The sequence below is a fragment of a genome, unplaced genomic scaffold, assembly GCF_019419815.1.
Source record: "Pyrus x bretschneideri cultivar Hongxiangsu unplaced genomic scaffold, Pyrus_bretschneideri_v1 Contig36, whole genome shotgun sequence".
Lineage (NCBI taxonomy): Eukaryota > Viridiplantae > Streptophyta > Magnoliopsida > Rosales > Rosaceae > Pyrus > Pyrus x bretschneideri.
Window position 1 is genome coordinate 1,243,058 of NW_025999679.1, and position 19,901 is coordinate 1,262,958.

General features: G+C 36.7%; 1 long non-coding RNA gene across 1 annotated transcript; it reads left to right on the forward strand.

Moving 5' to 3' along the window:
• The first annotated feature begins 1,926 nt into the window (after positions 1 to 1,926).
• LOC125480785 lies at positions 1,927 to 2,465 on the forward strand. Its single transcript, XR_007261046.1, has 2 exons — positions 1,927 to 2,041; positions 2,184 to 2,465. It is a non-coding gene; the product is annotated as an uncharacterized LOC125480785 (long non-coding RNA).
• The last annotated feature ends 17,436 nt before the right edge of the window (positions 2,466 to 19,901 follow it).

Sequence of the window (19,901 nt, forward strand, 5' to 3'; positions counted from 1 at the left end):
TTTTACAGCTACACTCCTGACCCTATATGAATACAATGAATGGATTCGATCTTCAAATTAAAATATTTACACAAGTGGATACCACAAAATCTTATGTTATACTTAATGAAAGTATAAATAAACTCTAAGTGTTAGTCAATCTATTGTTTTGATGGGATACAAATTCTCGGAAACTAATTTCAACGATCCCAACCGTCAAACTTGTTTGCATATGCTTCGAGATCACATCAGCAAAAAATCACAAAAAACAAACATTCAGAGATCAAGTAACGGGACAAAGCTTTTCGACGGTTATAAACGAAAAATCACGATTTAACGGTTATTTTAACTCCGATTTTGATGATTTTTTACAGCTACATTCCTTGACCCTATATGAATAGAATGAATGAATTCGATCTTCAATTTAAAATATTTACACAAGTGGATACCACAAAATCTTATGTTATACTTAATGAAAGTATAAATAAACTCTAAGTGTTAGTCAATCTATTGTTTTGATGGGATACGAATTCTCCGAAACTAATTTCAACGATCCCAACCGTCAAACTTGTTTGCATATGCTTCGAGATCACGTCAGCAAAAAAGCACAAAAAACAAACATTCAGAGATCAAGTAACGGGACAAAGCTTTTCGACGGTTATAAACGAAAAATCACGATTTAACGGTTATTTTAACTCCAATTTTGATGTTTTTTTACAGCTAAACTCCTTGACCCTATATGAATACAATGAATGAATTCGATCTTCAAATTAAAATATTTACACAAGTAGATACCACAAAATCTTATGTTATACTTAATGAAAGTATAAATAAACTCTAAGTATTAGTCAATCTATTGTTTTGATGGGATACGAATTCTCGGAAACTAATTTCAACGATCCCAACCGTCAAACTTGTTTGCATATGCTTCAAGATCACATCAGCAAAAAATCACAAAAAACAAACATTCAGAGATCAAGTAACGGGACAAAGCTTTTCGACGGTTATAAACGAAAAATCACGATTTAACGGTTATTTTAACTCCGATTTTGATGATTTTTTACAGCTTCATTCCTTGACCCTATATGAATAGAATGAATGAATTCGATCTTCAATTTAAATTAGTTTTTTTAAATATTTTGAAACCCAGTGTCGCTTTTAAGCGACATATTGATTTAAATTAGTTTTTCGTTTTATAACCATCGAAAAGTTCCATAGAATTTGTATCCCATCAAGTTCAATGGTGTGTGTGTGTATATATATATTTATTAAGTAGATTTAAATTTATTTATTTTGTATGTATAACACTTAAAGAAATTGAATGGTATGTATATTGAAACTGATCCAACGGTCACCAATTTTTAAAATTTAATTTAATATATATATATATATAATTATTATAGTTTTTAGGGGTATAAAATTGTTACATTAATATATATAATTATTATAGTATTTTTTAGGGTTATAAAATTAATATATATAAAATTATAGTATTTGAAATATTAGGCGGGAAATTTCCCGCTTGTTTGAATGGATGGAGAGACTTAGTGTCGGTTTTAACCGACGCTAGTGTCATTAAAGCGACGCTATGTGAATTTCAAAAAGTGTGTCAGAAGTTGGCGTCGGTTAAAAGCGACGCTAGTTTCATTAAAGCGACGCTAGTTTCATTAAAGCGACGCAAGTTTCATTAAAGCGACGCTATGTGAATTTCAAAAAGTGTCAGAAGTTTGTGTCGGTTTAAAGCGACGCTAGTTTCATTAAAGCGACGCGAGTTTCATTAAAGCGACGCTATGTGAATTTCAAAAAAAGTGTCAGACGTTTGCGTCGGTTTTAACGGACGCAAACTAAGTACCCATATTTAAACCCCTCTCTTTCCCATTTCAACCGTGCTTTCATTTCTCCCCCAATTTCAGACTTTCTTCTTCTCCTTCCCCATTTCATTTGTGCGTCCCCTTCTTCCTCCTTTTCATTTTTTCCTCAACTCCTTCCCCGTTTGCTTTGGATCACCAGTTTGAAGATCAACATTCTGAAGAACTCCAATTCGAGGAGGAAGAGCTTGAAGGTGGTTCATTTTTAAATTATTATGATTATTAATTTTAGTTTCTATTTTGTATTCTAAATAGTTTTATGCTTAAATTGAAAATTTATTTTTGTTTCTTGGTTTTTAATTGTTTTTTTTGTATTTATGCATGTTGGATCTAAAGAGCAAGGACACTGGAAATCGCAGATCCATAATTTTTTAAAGGTATAAAACCTGAGTTTAATCTGTGGTCTTAATGTTGAAGTAGTAAAGTATTGGAGCACTGATCTGATGGCAAGCATGGCAGCATGGAGTTGCTAGTATTATATATGGCACTATGGAGCTACAAAATATGTGGTCTTCGACAAAGGCAAGCACAGGAAAGCATGGAGGATGAATTTTTGTAAATTATATGGAATGTTAGATGTAAAACATTTGTATATTATGGCACTATTTTTCTTTTGAATTATTTTTATTATTGTTTGTTTTGGCCTAAAATTGAAATTTATTATTTCGATTATATAATTTTTTTGAGTTATAATTATTTGAGAACGAATCCAGAAACAGATTTCGACTTTTTTTTTAATTATTATTATCAAAGGTGGTGTCGCTTTAAATCGTCACTAGTTTGCATATTTTATTTATTTAATTGTTCTCTAACGTCGCTTTAAACCGTCACTAGTTCGCATATTTTATTTAGTTAATTGTTGATTAGCGTCGCTTTAAACCGACGTTAACATCAGCGTCGCTTTAAACCGACGCTGCGTAGTGGCGGATTAAGCGAACAAAGCGACGCTGAAGCCCTTTAGTGACGGTAGCAATGGCGTCGCTATTCCAATCCGACATTGCAGTGTTTTATGTCGGATTTTTGCCAAATTTCCGACAGAAATCGGGGTTTCTTGTCGGTTTTTGGTCCGCCGGTGATAGCCTATATTGTAGTAGTGTTATTGACGAGTGTGGGGGAGTCCATTGCATATGGAATGCTAGAGAGGATGGAATATACTTGTACAGAATCAAGCATAGCGATTATGTCAAAAAGTACGACTGGATACCAAAGCCGTTGCGCGTCCGTTCTATAAAGAGAAATGTCAGGCCTTGAGCTCCTATTGTAGTCGAAAGAAATATAATAAAGCCATTTGCTTTTGTTTAATTTCTTCTTTCTGTCTGTGTTATATATATATATATATATATATTTTTTTTTTTTGAACAAACAATGTTGTCTATACTAAGGAGGAGGATGGTGGGCTTACGCTCATAATAGGCTAGCAATAATGTGGTTCAATTTGCCTTTGACGAGAATCGAACCTAATACCACTAGACCATAATTGTAGTACTAAGTGGCTTTCGAGTTTCTATAGTACTCAAACTAAAAGCGATTTTCTTCGTTAAAATCATTATTATTTTAGAGTTCAAATATTCATATTAGTGTCACTTAGTACTACGGTCTAGTAGTATTCCTCTTCACTTGTAAGTGAGAGGTCTTAGGTTCGATTCTCGGCAAAGGTGAATTTGAACCAAATTATTGCTAGCCCATTGTTAGACTAAGCCCAACCTCCTCCCCCTTAGTGTAGATAATATCGTTTATGTAAAAAAAAAATTATATTAGCGAAGAAAATTCATTTAAACAAGACATATATACTACATACATAGTGAGGCCTTTGTAACTTTTGTTTCTTAAACTTAAACTCATTTATCTTTAAACAATCAAATAAAACCCAAAATTAAAACTTGTTGACATGTGGGAAAATAAGTAACCTATTATTATCAATTGAGGCCAGGGTCGGCCTAGGTCCAATGTAGGCTGGGCAACCATTCGGGACCCAATAAAATTGGGCGCACTAAAGTTACTAGAGTGGTGTATTCATATTTGTTTACATAAGAGTATAAATGTTTTTAATTTGGTTAAATGACAACAAATTTTACTAGAACTGGTGTTTTTAATTTCGAGAGGGGACCATCGAATGGAGTTGGGGTTTGCCAACTGATTACCAGACAACCCCTCATGTAACAGCAGGTTAGCTGTACAATAATCTATACCCATACTTAACACTGAAATCACGATTCTAGTGTAATTCGGATTTTTATTTTGAAAAATGACAAGGTTCCATTCCTTCTAAATTAGCCAACAAATAAGGAGCACCGTATTCAACTCACTTAGCTCATCAATGTTTTTGTTGTCCAGGCAGTTTAGCCACTCATTGAAATTAAGGGTTTGACTCATCTTTAAGGAGTTAGATAAGGTGGGGTTATTCCATACCTGTCTAGCAAAAACACAATCAACAAAAAGATGAGTTACAAAGGGGACAAGTAGTAGGCATATTATCAATATATCTTGCTAAATTGTCTATGGTTTGGAATTTCCCCAAAATGAGAAGCCAACTAAATTTTTTTACTTTGTGAGGCAAGTTAAGGTTCCACGTCTTTTTTAGAATATTGCTAGAATTAACGTCATTATTAATAGAATTCTATAACCAAGTAGCAGACTTGATAGAGAATTTACCATTAGCATTTGGACCCCAATAGCACGGATCACTTTGAAGGGCTAAAGGCACAGGAATACTACAAATCTTGTTAACAACATCAACGTCGACCATAGAAGATAACAAATGTCTATTCCATTGACCATTAGCAATAAACTGGCTCACTTTCATGTCATGATCAACATTAGAAAGTTGCGTGCTATATAAGAGATTGGTGAGCGGGAAAGGAAAAACCCAGTTATGGGTCCAGAAAAGAATATCTTCTCCATTTCCAACAACCCAACGCAATCCCATCCTAACAACATACATAGCCTTGAGGACACCCTTCCATGCACATGAATAATTTTGTCTAATTTTATTATTCAAAAACTCATCATTCTTCAAATACTGATTTTTAACAATTTGGACCCACCAATTTTGATCCTAAGTTAGAACTTTCCACCATAATTTAGCCAAGCAAGCATTATTAAAGTGAGCACTATTTCTAATGCCTAGCCCTCCATTCTCTTTAATAGCCTTAGTAATCTTATCAGGGCATTTAAAGCAGGACATAGTATAATTAGGAACACCAGAAAGATTTTCTTTAATAAGAGTAAGCCTCCACGCCTTAGATAGAGTATTGACCTTCCAACCAGATAATTCTGGTCCTTAATAATAAGCTCTTTAGCATTAATCAGGTCTTTCCAGAAAATTATATTATGAATCCCTAAATATTTGTCAATAGTGGTTTTATGCTGGATTTGAAGAATGTTAACAATATCATTCCTAGATTGATTCTGAGTGTTATTGGAAAAATAAGGCGACGACTTATGGAAGTTTATTTTTTGCCCAGGAGCATGGGCAAATTCTTTACGCACTTTGGCAATATTTCTAGCTGCAGTTTTGGTAGCTTTAGCAAAAATCAAGCAATCATCCACAAACATTAGAATTGTAACTCTAAAGCCTCTAGGAGCAGTTAGCAGACCAATATTGTTTCTAGGAGACCCACCCAAATTGTCTAAATTGCTTATCAGTGGTTTCATACATAAAATAAATATGTAGGGAGAAAGGGGGTCACCTTATCTAATGCCCCTCAAAGGATAAAAATAGCCATGAGCTTTACCATTAACTAAAATAGAAAAAAAGTGGACGTAATACATTCCATAATGAAGTTAATCCAATGAATGTTGAAACCAAATCTTATTAAAACAGCTCTATTATAATCTCTTCTAATAAATTCATAAGCTTTCTCAAGATCTAATTTGATAGCCATAGCACCATACTTACCTTTTTTGTCCTTAAATGATGAGAAGATTTCATGAGCAATCAGAATATTATCTTATCTTGGATTGATCTTCCCAGAGCAAAGACACCTTGATTCCTGGAAATGCAATGAGAGAAGGAAAGGCCTGCCTTCGTGAGGAAAGCTTCGGCAAATTCGACTTGCCCCATGGAAGAGAATGCAGAAGTTGCAGAAGCTTGGAGATGAGCCAGATCATCGAATCTTAGTTCGCCGATTGAGCAGTCGTGAGATAGAGAGGTTGCTGGAGAGCATCAGGAACCGAGGGAAGGGGAAGATGAGGCCCTTATGATTGTAGTGGTTAGCATGGGGAAGTCGGCAAGGGCGGATGTGAGGGATGACAAAGAATTGAAAGGGGTAGGGCTCACTCATTTTTTTTTTATTTAAATAATTAAAACTTTATTTGTTTATTATTTTTTTATTTATGTGAACAAATTTGACTAACAAGTCATCAATTAAACAGTGTACTTAACATAATTTTTAACGGGATGTATGAAATTGAAATAAAATGAAAGTAAATGTATGAAATTGAAATGTTTTAAAAATGTTGTATGAGGTTGCAATCAACCCCAAACCTGAGGGGGGTAAACTGTAATTTACCCAAATTTAAATGGAACATTTGAATCAAGGAGGTCCCTGTGCTTGTGTGTTAGTTAGGGTTTACATCAATCTCTTCTAATCCATTCGTGTTGTAGACCTTAATCTTTATCTAATACATAAAATTAATTAACTGTTTGCTAATTATTTTTGTATAAAAAAGGATGAACTGAGAATAAGATAGAGATGACGTCGGTTTCTTTCTCCTTGTTTAGATTTTTGTTAGAAATCAGAATGATTCATTTTGTTTCTACCCTTCGGCTGTAAAACGTTCACCATTGCAGATTTTTAAAGACATAAAATTTTCGAGATTAGCAGATACTCACAGGCGGACTACCGGTGATGAAGATGAGAAAGGGTGAGTGGGAGAGGTTTGGCGATGGATTGGGATGAGAGAGCCAGTGGCAGGCAGTGAAGAGTTAATGATATAATTAGCGAACTATTAAACATCATTTTAATTCATTTCTCATAATTCCACGTGCCTAAATTTAATTAGTAAGTACCACCATTTGGCATTGCCACGTGGTATTATAGTACCATTTTATAGTTTCTCCTTTTGCAAGACCTTGAAGCTAATATAACCTCTTTTTAGACAAGCATGAAACTTGTTGGTTTGTTTGACATCATTAGCTAATACAAATTCACAAATAGCAGAAGGCATTTTGTCACACCCCGATTTTTCTTACAGCTCAAACCATTCCTAAATTCAAATTTTGCTCCTGACTGGTCCGTATGAAAGTTGGGCTCTACCTCGCAAAAGATATTTCCATTCCATAACCCAAGCCTTGAGGTACCGTTTGGTACGTGGGACGGGACGGAACAGAGTGGGACAAGACGTTCCGTCCCACGTTTGGTGCGCCTAAAACGGGTGGAACAAGCTGTTCCACGGGACGAGTTTTGGGTGAATTTTCGTTCCACCTCACCCCCTGGAACGACTCGTTCCACATCCGTGGAACACAAAATTATAATCTCTCCGTCACCTTCTTCTTCCTCCTTGTTTCCATTTGAGGGCATCTTTACTCCCGCTCCACTCCGTTCCGTCCTGTCCCGTCCCGTCCCGTCCCATTCCGTTCCGTCCCATCCCGTCTGCATACCAAACGATACCTCAGTAAAAAAATAACTCACTCCAAAACGCCACTTTTCAGCATCGCACACTGTTTCTTTATTTCATCGCCATAAAATAACCACTCGGTAAAAAAATAAAAAATAAAAAAAAATAAAAAAATAAAAAAATTTGACACGAACAAGCTAAGGGACTCATGACCATCTTCCAATTTGAATCACTCTAAAATTTTTCTGTTTTGTTTGATCATGTTTTGCTTTAGAAGAAATCGAATGTTCTTTGTTAAAAATATAAAACAAAATATTAAAATTTTATCAAAATAATTACCAAAGCGTGCTAAGTATAGAATTAAATATATAGTATGAAATTGACTCATCAACCCCTATCTTCATTTTTATCTGTATAATATTATTTTTGTTTTTGTACTCTACCAATTTATTAAGCTGCATTTATTGTTTAGCGGCATATATAAGTTTATCATCGTTTGTTGATAAACATCCATTAGTGTACTCAATCAAATGAGTTGAAATAAATAAAAAAGAATTGGACAAGCCAAGAGCAGACAATAGGAGGGATTTTTCAATATGATCGGAATACAAAGTAGTACATTATGTGTTATTATATAAATAATGAAAAATATGTGTTAAAAAGTTAATAAATTAAAAAATACAATTTTTTACCATTTATATAAAAATACATGATATATCATTCGTGTTCCAGTTAGAATAAAAAATTTCTAGAACCATGTCAACGGTTGACTCAAGTCATAGTACTCCACGTGGGTTCCAAAACCATGTAAAAGACACGTAGTTGAAGGGGTGTCCTATTGGGCACGTGGTCAAATAGGAGAAGGACAAACTCACACTCTAACCTAGCGATTTACTGGAAAAGTTTAAGGAGCCAAACCACGCGCTACCATTCGTTTGTAGGCTAAATATACAAAATGATCTCTGATATTTACATAATCAATAGAAATGATCAATGAAATTAAAAATTAATAAAAATGATTCTTGAAATTGTTCACCATCCATGATTTTGGTCATTCCGTTAAAAACTATTTGGTCAATTTTCAAAGCTTTGTAACTCCATCGTTTCTTAACCAAATTCGACCCATAATATATCAAAATGAAGATAGGAAAGTGTACAACAAGTTTATACCTATTTAGAAGCCCAATGGTTGCCAGAGATGGTCGGCAAGTATCCTGAAAGGTGACTAGTCCGCAAGAAAACTGGAAAACTTGCTGGAAAGTGGATAAACTATAAATGTTCATAACTTCTTTAATGCTAAACGAAATCAAGTGATTCAAAAATAAAATTCATACTTCTCGATGAGACGAAGAGAATGGTACATTTCTTAATGCTAAATCGTTGTGGTTTGTCGGAAAACGACTCGAGTTCCAGTTTCCGGAGAGTTTTCTAGATTTCCAGCGGACCAGTCACCTTTGAGGCTATTTTCTAGCCATCTCTGCCAACCATTGGGCTTCCAAGTAGGTATAATCTTGTTCTACACTTTCTTATCTTCATTTTGATATATTATGGGTCAAATTTAGTTAAGAATCGATTGAGTTACGAAGTTTTGAAAATTGCCCAAAGAGTTTTTAACAGAATGACCAAAATTATAGATAGTGGATAATATGATAAACCATTTCTATTAATTATGCAAATCTCAGAACCATTTTGTATATTTAGCCTTCCTTTGCATGGGGTTCAAATGTACCAGGGGAGGAGGCGGTCGACTCAAGAGCTCCTCACCCATGTGCCTTGTACTATATACATCATACGTAAGTCAAACTTGCATCTGAAACTCAATCAATATTCAATGTTACACTCCAATTCATTGAATTATGAACTCAATAATATATGTGTCAAACACAGAAGGTCTTTATGTCAGAATGTGAGGGCAAATTAAGTCCAATACGGTGAGGGACTAAATTATGTCAATTGATTTTGTGATAAAATCTTAACTTTTTTTATGGTATCAAAGTAATGTGGATTATGTAAGAAGTTTAATGGTCATATATGCTCCACGTCACTTCATTTATATTGGCTACTTGTTAGGCTAGAAAATTAGCCACATTTAAGGAGATGCATGAGATTGTGAGGGTCAAGTCCCGCATTGGTGAGGGACATCATGCAAGGGCTTATAACAGGTTACGCTACTTTCTATATTGTCAATTGATTTTGTGGTGGAATTTCAACTATCTTCACTTGTTACATGTATAAATTTTGTACTTTCTAGTGGTATACCAAGTTCTTTATCAATTTATTTACGGTTTACTCATCGTACAATGGAGCACACAGTTTAATTCTACAAAAGAAGTATCTTTTTTACGAGATACAACTATAAATTCCTATTTATTTATTCTCAGTATACGATCAATTCATACTTTATTTAAAAACGAATTCTGATTCTTAAACAGTTAATTCCAATCTACTATAAACCACTGATCCTCGAACAGTCCTACTTCGACTAAAACTTGGTCACATCAAAGCCAAATCCTTGACTAGTCTTATGTCCAGGACTCGGCTATTTCAGCACTACTACTGCGCTGATACTGCCGAGTATCAAATCGGCCAAAAATTTATTAATTTAGGCCCAAATAATTACAAAACCTGTGTTGCCAAAACTCATCTTTCCATCATCCAATGCGTCGGCCTTCAGCTAGCTGGAAATATAACAGAGACCCGGCCCTATATAAGATCATTATTTTTTAATTGCACCTCATGACATCTTTTCCATAAATTCTGTATGAAAAAAATCGGAATAATTTCATTATTTAACCGATAAACATTTTGACCAAAAAAATAAAATAAAATCCTAAAACGCTATCGCCTTGTTAAAAAAATCACATAAAAGTTGGGAAGAATGTGCCGAACTTTGTATTTAATCTATTTATAAACAACTAGCATATGGGCACACATAAAGTGTGTGAGAAATTTTTTTATTTTTGTTTTGAAATAGAAGAAGAGAGGAAGAGAATGATAGAGAATGTGGGAGTGAGAAGTGCTTTTTATTTATTTTTTATTTATTTTTATTTGTTTAATTAGTGATATGTTAGTATAACATGTAGGTGAGGCTTTGAAAAAAAAAATAAAAATTTGGTTGTGTGAAATTACATTTCTGCCCCATATTTTGTATTCATGTTCTGTTTTAATTAGATGATTAAACTGGTAATTTCATAGAATTTTAGTTGACAGTGAGTGTTTTATTAATTAGTAGAGATAAAGCGTTTACAAATTTGTAAACTAGCTCATCAGTTAATTTTGGAATATTTGTTTTTTCCAAAAACAGAAGGGATTCCAATATGAATCTCCGAAGGAAGGAAATATGATTCTTCCATTTCTTTTTGTAACAATACAAACCTCTTTGTATCATTATACATTATATATTCTAGATCCTTTACTCAATCACCTTAGATAATAATGTGAATGTTAACCGAAATTCCTATATAGTTGGAAGCGGAAATTAAGTGTGAAATAGGGCCCGGTCCCTGTTATATTTCCAGCTAGGTAAAACCTGACGCACTGAATGATGGAAAAAGATGAGTTTTGGGAACACAGGTTATGTAATTATTTGGGCCTAAATTAATAATTTTTGGCCGATTTGATCCTCGGCAGTATCAGCGCAGCAGTAGGGCTGAAATAGCTGAGTCCTGGACATAAGACTAGTCAAGGATTTGGGCCAAGTTTTAGTCGAAGTAGGACTGTTCGAGGATCAGTGGTTTACAGTAGATTGGGATTAACTGTTTAAGAATCAAAATTCGTTTTTGGATAGAGTATGAATTGATCGTATACTGAGACAAGATTCAGAGTCATGATTCATGTGGAAGTGGCGGAGACATTACGGTTATTGAGTATCAGTCAAGGATAATTCCAAGTATAATAAGGATATGTCAGAAGTTGCAATGTTATCAAGGCTCTGCCACTCAGCAGATTTGATCGTCACAAAACTGACTCCTATAAATACAAGTGATCTTACAACTTAGAGACGACCTTCTACTCAACTTATAAGCAAATGCTCTTTGCGGAATCCTCTCATACCCTTGCGATAAATACTAACTTCTTCACTAACCACCCCGTTAGCCAATATTATGTTTGGTTAAAATCAATGGCTAACAGACTGTCTTTATATTTAGTTTGGTTAAGCCAATACTAACCCCTCCGTTAGCCAATACTAACTTCTTCATTTTATTAAGCTTTTTCGACAAAGCGAAGTGTTACCAGGTTACTTAGTGTTCAACACATTAGAAGGCAAACCATTATTGAACTATAACAATAGCTTACATACATGATTATCAACTAACACATAGAATCACAATTAACCAGAGTCAATACTAACTCACAAAAATTAGACACACACCTGAGGATGAAGAAGACATGATGCTTGAAATAAAGATAGTCTTCTACTCTCGCAAAACTGGATGCTTATGCTTTCAATAGGACTCAGTACACTATTAAGCTTGTATTTGGAGAGCAGGGACCAACCTTTTTATAGTCACATAAGGCCTATTGATTCCACCTATTAGGAAAATAATAGGTCTCTCAATAAATCATCATTAACTACAATAAGTCCCTTACAGTATTGTTTTGAATGTTTCATATAGCCTACCATTACAAAACTCTATTAACTTAATCAATACACTTCTATCAAAATAATGATTATGTCTACTCAAATTCTTACATTCTCCCACTTGAGCATACATAATCACATGGCATTGAACTGTATAGAATTAAGTTAACAGTGATCACTGAGTTTATATAACAAGATTATCAACTTAAACATAGATGTGATCAACTAAATCAAACCCAGAACTATAGAAATGTTGATGCAGATCAGTTGTTACAGAATGAGCAAACATTGAATCACAACATGAAACATAATTGAGAGGATATTAACAAAGAAGTGGACAAGATAAGTTTATTAGTTGTAAATAAAAATAATAACTTACTCCGACTAATGAAGATCATCAAAAGATACAACTACTCCCATCTTCGACACATGATTCTTGAATACTCCCATAGGCAAAGGCTTTGTTAATGGATTGGCCACCATTGAATGAGTGTCAATGTGCATAACTTCAACAATCCCTTTCCTCACTTCATCTCTTAGCAACAAATACTTTCTACCCATCAACCTTGTAGCTGAGGTTTTCTTATTGTTCTTTGAAAAGAACACAGCTGCCTTACTGTCACAATAAATCTTCAAAGGCTTTTGAATCGAATCAACAACCTTCATAGCAGTCACAGGATTTATGAGCCAGAATGCTTGTTTAGATGTTTCATGGCAAGCAATGAACTCTGCTTGCATGGTTTAAGTAGCAACACATCCTTGCTTAGCACTTTTCCAAGAAACTGCTCCTCCAGCCAAAAGAAAAATAAAGCCAATGGTAACCTTTCTATCATCTGTACAGCCAAAAACATCCGAGTCCGAGTATGCAACCATTTCAAGATTTCCACTTCGCTATACACCAACATGTAGGCCTTTGTTCTTTTCAGATACCTGAGCACCTTTTTAGCAACTATCCAATGAGGCTCTCTAGGATTTGATTGAAATCTACTAAGTACGCTAACATCAAATGCTAAGTCTAGTCTAGTACAAACTTGAGCATACATTAGACTTCTCACAAGTGAAGCATATGGTTTATCTTTCATCTTTTCCTTCTCCAGATCATTTGCAGGACATTGATCCTTGTTTAGTTTATCTCATTTTCCTATAGGCAACTCACCATTTGAACATTTCTCCATGTTAAACCTCTTGAGAATTCTATCAATGTAATTCTTTTGTGATAATCCTAGGAGCCGTCTCGTTCTGTCTCTGGTTATTTCGATTCCCAAGACAGAATGAGCGTTTTCTAAGTCCTTCATTTCAAAGCTGCTAGACAACATCTTCTTGGTATTCATCAGTAATTGTAAATCTGAACTTGCCAATAAGATATTGTCAACATAAAGTACAAGAAAAATGAAGTTAGAACCACTGACCTTGAGATAAACACAATCATTTATCTTGTTTTCCATAAAGCCAAACGATGTAACGATCTGATCAAATTTGATAAACCATTGTCTAGAAGCATGTTTCAGACCATAAATTGATTTGTTGAGCTTACAAACCATAGATTCTTTCCTTCTTTCAACAAATCTTGGAGGTTGTTGCATGTAAATAGTTTCATCTAAATCCCCATTAAGAAAAACGGTCTCAACATCCATTTGGTGAAGTTCAAGATCAAAGTGGGCAGTAAGAGCCATAATGACTCTCATAGAATCCTTGGAAGAAACCGAAGAAATGGTATCAGTTATTCGATACATTCTCTTTGAGTAAAACCTTTTGCCACGAGTCTTGCTTTGTGCCTTTCAACTCTTCTTTAAGAATCTCACTTGGTTTTAAAGACCCCCTTACATCCAATGGGTTTGATGTCTGAAGTTCTTTCAACTAGTGTCCAAACTGAATTCTTTTGCATAGAGTTAAGTTCTTCCTCCATAGTGGATTTCCACAATGCACGCTGCTCACTGTTCATAGCTTAATTAAATGTAATTGGATCACTCACATCACCAAAATCATATTCTGTCTCCTTTAAGTATACCACATAATCAAAAGGAACTGCAGACTTCTTTTGTCTCTGAGATTTTCTGATCGAAATCACTTCATTATGATCTGCCATATCAGCTTCAATGGGCTGCTATTCATGATTGACAGTTCGGGGATCAACTGTATCATGATCAGCAGGTTGTTCGTTGACTTGCACCTGTGGATTTGAAACTACTAGTGGCAAACTAATAATTTCAGTATTAGCAACAGATGTATGATCACTATCATTAATCTCTTCAAAAGTGCATTGCTCAGCAACATCATCTTCTATACATGCATCTTCTATAAACTTGGTGTTTTGTGTTTCATGGATTCTGGTGTGCATATATCGAGACAATAAAATTTAAAGCCTTTGGATGTTTCAGCATAGCCAATAAATCGACAACTAATTGTTCTTGGATCTAACTTTTTTTTTTTTGCTTGGATTATAAATTCTAGCTTCAGCCTTGCAACCCCATATTCTAAAATGATTAAGGCTAGGCATTCTATAGTCCAAATTTCAAAGGGAACTTTACTCACTGACTTACTTGGGACTTGGTTCAAAAAGTAGTTGGCTATCTTCCATGCTTCTCCCTATAGAAAAATGGGTAATTTGGAATGAGAAAACATGCTTCTAATCATTTCTTTCAGCATCCTATTTCGTCTCTCAACAACACCGTTTTGTTGAGGTGTGCCGGGAGTTGTGTACTGAGCGACAATTCCATATTTCTCCAGAAATGGGGCAAAGGCTCCTTTTTGTTGTCCAACTTTAGTGTACCTACTAAAATACTCACTACCCCTATCGGATCACACAATCTTAATATGTTTATCAAGCTCTTTTTCAACTTCATTTTGAAAATTTTTAAAATATTCTAACACAGCAGATTTTTCAGATATTAAATAAACATAAGAGTATCTCGAAAAGTCATCAATAAAGATGACAAAATAAGGATTTCCACATATTGTTGTAGTCGGGATTTTGACTAATTTCTAAGAGACTTTGACTCCTTGTAGAACCAGTTTTTCAAACATTTACTAATTTTCCCTTAAAACAGTCCACACAATCAGAATAAGCATTTAAATCTATTTTTGGTAACATGTCCTGCTTTATCAATTGTGTAATTCTTTCTTTTGAGATATGCCCTAATCTTTTATGCCAAAGCATATAAGATTTTTCGTTAATGAGCATTCTCTTCAAACCACTGCATTCAACATTAAAGCATTCATCCATATAACTGCAATCTAGTTGCCATAAATCATCTCTAAGAATTTTGCAAAGTTAGAACCTCTAATGCCAAAGTTAGAATTTTGAGGGAAAAGTGTTTACAGAATTTAGAGAATTTTGCAAGAGAGTTGGGCTTAGGTTTTTAGAGAAAATAGGGTAGCATATATCGGGCATGGCCGGCCCCATTTGGAGAGATGGTAACCGGCCTTAGTGGCATTTTTGGGAGCATTTGGAAGTTAATTACCCAATTAATAGATTAATTAGGTAATAAATCAATTAATTAGCTAATTAATATAATTTGAAAGGAATGTTTTGGGGTTACCTAGTGAAGAAGATTTGATGAGGATGGATGAAATAGGTTTTGAATAAATACCTATTTTGGGCACTTTTGACTTAATTGTGGGATAATTGTCCACTGCTCGAGCGTAGGAATCCGGTGTTCCTCGAGGTTAATTTTGTCCTTTTTTCCCTAGAATCTACGTGTTGTCTCTTGATTATTTTTGGCTCCATAAATGCCCCCACAACTGTTGGGCTGCTCGCAGAAAAGGGCAACAGGTGTAGAGATTTTCTTGCTTTAGGAAACTTAGGCTTGTTTCCTATTTTGATGTAGATTCCCTCTTTAATTGGAAATTAGGTCCTTCTAGGAAAGGGCAATAAATTTCGCTTGAAGCCTATTTAAGTCCACCTTAAATGGATTATTAAATCAACTTTGGAGAGCGTTTAATTCTACCATGCAAGAAATAGAGAGAGCTTATAGGATATTTGTTCCCCCACCTTTAACAATCTTCTACATCTTGCTCGTGAAAAGGATTGTCTTTTGTTGCTTGTTTCGTCTTCATCGTGCCGCACCAAGGTAAGAAAAATTTAATTTTTGTTGTCTTCTTCTTGGATAGTGCTGTTGTGGGGTAGCCGTCGGCGTGGTGCAGCACATCGGCTGGCAGGCGCCAGGAATTGGCTAAGCATGGGCCACTGCTTGGGCTACTCGGCTTGGCTAGAGCCAAGGGCAGCTTGTACGGCAAGGGCCGCGGATTAAGGCATTGGGGCACAGTGTTAGGCGAGCCGAATGGCTCATGTCTTTTGGGTTCTTTGACTTGACGTGGGCTAGGCTGGTGATTGAGAGAAATGAGGAGGTCGCGGGCCTCATGGGGTGCTGGAATGCTAGGTTGAATTCCCCTGTTGAGTACCGTGAATGGCATTGGTTGCTTAGTTCTCTTTGTCAAGAGAAAGGTAGGCTGCTCCCGAAAGAAAAGGTAAAGAGGATTAAGGCGGATGCATTGGCTCGTATGATCGCTGTCGTGGAGCTTACTATGAATGAAGGTGGAAAAAATAAATCTTCCCTGCTTACTCAAGAGATGCTGGTTGAGAAAAAACTGAAGACTTCCTCCGCTGCTCGTGAGGATCAGCCTGCTGTCGATAGGCCTCTGATTGGCATGAGTTCTTCCAATAGGAAAATAAATGAGGTTGCTAGATCTGAGTCTCTGGCATTTGCCATGTCGAGAATGGCTAGTATAATTATTGATAGGATTACTAGAGGTCCCGTCATGCCCCTAGTGCCGAAGTTTGTACCAAGACATCCTCTAGGAGCTAAGTCTAATTCACCATTGGAAAGGCTTGCAATTATGAAGAGTGATAAGGTGGATTCTCCCCCTACTGCTTAAACTGATTCGCCTACTGGGAAAGAGGATACTACTGAGATCTATTTACTTTTGAAACTAGATTTGCTTGAAGACATGGATGCTTGTCCCAAGTTTGTCGATGACGTTAGAAAGGTTGTTTGCCCAAGTTTCTTTGCGAAGTATACAGCTGAGTATAGGAAAACTACTCTACTTGCAATAATGCAGAAGACGACTATTCTGGCTACCGAGCCTATGCTCATTGACCAAGAGGATGCCAAGGTTACCAATGAGGTGGAAAATGTTGTGGTAGCCGAAGCTTATTCTTCTACCGATAAGATCAAGAGGTTGGAATCTGAGCTCGTCACTTTAAAGGGGTCTAATATATATGCCCCACTTCTCTACAGCTTGAGACCGCTCGCCAAAGATCATTGACTTGAAGACTAGGCTTGACACGATCCAAGTTAAGTATGAAAGTGCATAGAAGGAGATCAGATGTTACATACCTCAGATTCAAGATCTTGAGCGTGCCGTTTCTGAGCTTTGTTCCGCTATTTATGCAAAGGATAAAGAGTTGACTGCTCTTGTAACTGAGTGATCCACTTCAAGAAAGTCGTTGATAGGCTTAAACCCCAAGTGTTGGAACTCCAAGGTATGTTGAAGATCAACGAAAGTTTGAAGAAATAAGTGGATGAGCTGCAGTACGTCTGTGTTGGTCTGCTCAAAGAGAATGAGCAGCTAAAGGTAAAAAGACTGGGCTCGAGGCTTTGTTTGTTCAGAGTCAGGCCGATTTCTACAAACTAGGTTATGTAGGTCATCTCTTTGGTAGGCCGTCTGACTTCGAGCTTGCTAGGAAAGACTTTGAAACCTTCTCTATTTCTCCGAAAGACTTGCTTGCCTTTACTTTTGAGGCCTCCATTGGTTATGTAGTCGGAGATGTTGGTGCCTAGGTTGGGGCAACCAGGGATAAAGCGTTGGATGGTGTCGCTGCTAAGGGTGTCGCGGCTACTGAAGGTGTGGTGATCGAGTAGTCGCGGAGCGTCCAAGCTACTGAGAAGTAGCTTTCTATGCAGTCTTTAGGATTTCCTTTATGTTTCTTGTTGCTTTTGCTTGCTTGAATTCCTTCGGTCTTTGCTAGCCGTTTATCAATTTTGCTAGAAAATTTAATAAACTTGTTTCCTTGCTTTTCTCCATCTTCGCTTCGTTTGTTCATGCCCTAACCTTTAAACTTTATAGACCAGGGGCAGGCGTACTACTTTTCTATAAGAAGACAGGCTGCGTAACCTATGCAGCCGTAAGTGTTGGTGTAGAACTTTGCAAAGTTGTTAACCATAGGGTCAGCAGTCGGACACCTTACTTACAGAAGCAGACAAGTCTGCGTGACCACTAAGCTATCAACCTTGGCTTTCTTCAATTTCGAGGTTGCGTAGCAAGTATCACAACACTTTAGGACTTGGTGTAGGTCGTTCCACGCTTGGCAGAAATGAAGCTTATCGACTGCGTAGCATGTCGGCAGTGGATAAAGCTTCGTATATGCACACTAGCTTGTTTAGCCTTTCACAAGAATGTGCAGTTGTATAAGTCTAATGCGACTTTACTGCTCGAAGGGCAAGCCGTAGGCAGTCTTCCAGAAACCGTAGGTTACCTTAGTGTACTCGGTAACAGCTTTAGGGTTCCTGGGCAGCCGTCCATTGGGTGTATTGCGTAATGTGCTTCATCTATCTCTGAGGCCCGGTTCCTCGCGGATTAGGCCAAGAAACCCAAAATCCTTTCGTTAGCTAATCTCAGCGCAAGCCATCGTGCACCTAGTTATACAAGGGCAACCCGTCTCATCCATGTCTGGATATTCGGAGTGTAAGTTTACTTTCTCGCACTGGAGAGCAATTAGTTTATCCTCTTGCATTGGAGAGCAGACCTATGTGGGTGTCGGGGAATTGGTTTACCCTCTTTCACTGGAGAGCAATTAGTTTATCTTTTCGCACTGAAGAGCAGACCCATGTGGATGTCGGGGAATTGGTTTACCCTCTCACACTGAAGAGCATGGTTGGTCCCTAAAGGGGTTTTTTTGAAGTGCAGGAATGATCAGTTGTTGTAAACATACAGTCGAACCAAGTTGTAGATTAATTATGAATTCCTCATTGAAAAACGAGTGAAACGAATGAGAACTTAATTGTAAGGCAGGAACTGCATAACAACTGGATAGTCTTTGGCTAATGAGGTGGTGCTTGTCGAGCTACCTGAGTCTTCGGGCTTTGGTGTTGCAGGAGGTCACATATGGCGCTTCCTCAGATTGTAAGCATTCTACTATTTTCGATCTCTTTGTCGTTCATGGTGGCATGGGTGCAGCTACTCCTGCCACCTACTCTGATGATCTTGTGCGGACATTCCCATATGGGATTCATCTTTTTAGAGCCTTTTCTGCGGGTAGTGATAAAGGCTTTCCTTAAGACTAGATATCCAAGTTGGAATTATCGAATCTTGGCCCTTTTGTTGTAGATAGAGAGAAGATGCTGTCGATAGGCTGCGATGTGGGTGATGGTTTGCTCACGCTTCTCCTCTGTTAGATTTAAGCTTGTGGTCATCTTCTTACTGTTCTGCTTAATGCAGGAAGAATGATTGCTTCTGAATCAAATGCCAAAGAGAAAGGAATCTCATCGGTTGCTTGTCTTTTGGTGGTGCGATATGCCTATACAAATTCGAGGAATTCGTCTGGCCATTTTCCCTTATTGTCGATGAGGGATTTCTTAAGGCAATTGAGGATCGTCTTGTTGGATGCTTCAAAGCCTAGAGTGATTAACTGCTCGGGTATCGAACCGTTTGGGGTGACAAGGATCACGACATGCAAATGCCAGAAGTCTCCATTGGGTGGAGCTGGCGTGGCTAAGGCATGCTCAGCTAGTCGTTGAGCTGCTCTGTTGCGTCGCCTAAACTAAGCATGAATGCGCAATAGGGAGCTGTGGAGCAGTCGTTGGGTCGCCCTGTTACATGCAACAGGAAATGCTTAACTGCCGATAAATGTTGCTTTTATGTCGAATCTTTTAGGGTGATGAGGATAAAACTTGCTTCCGAGTGTGTGCTTCTAG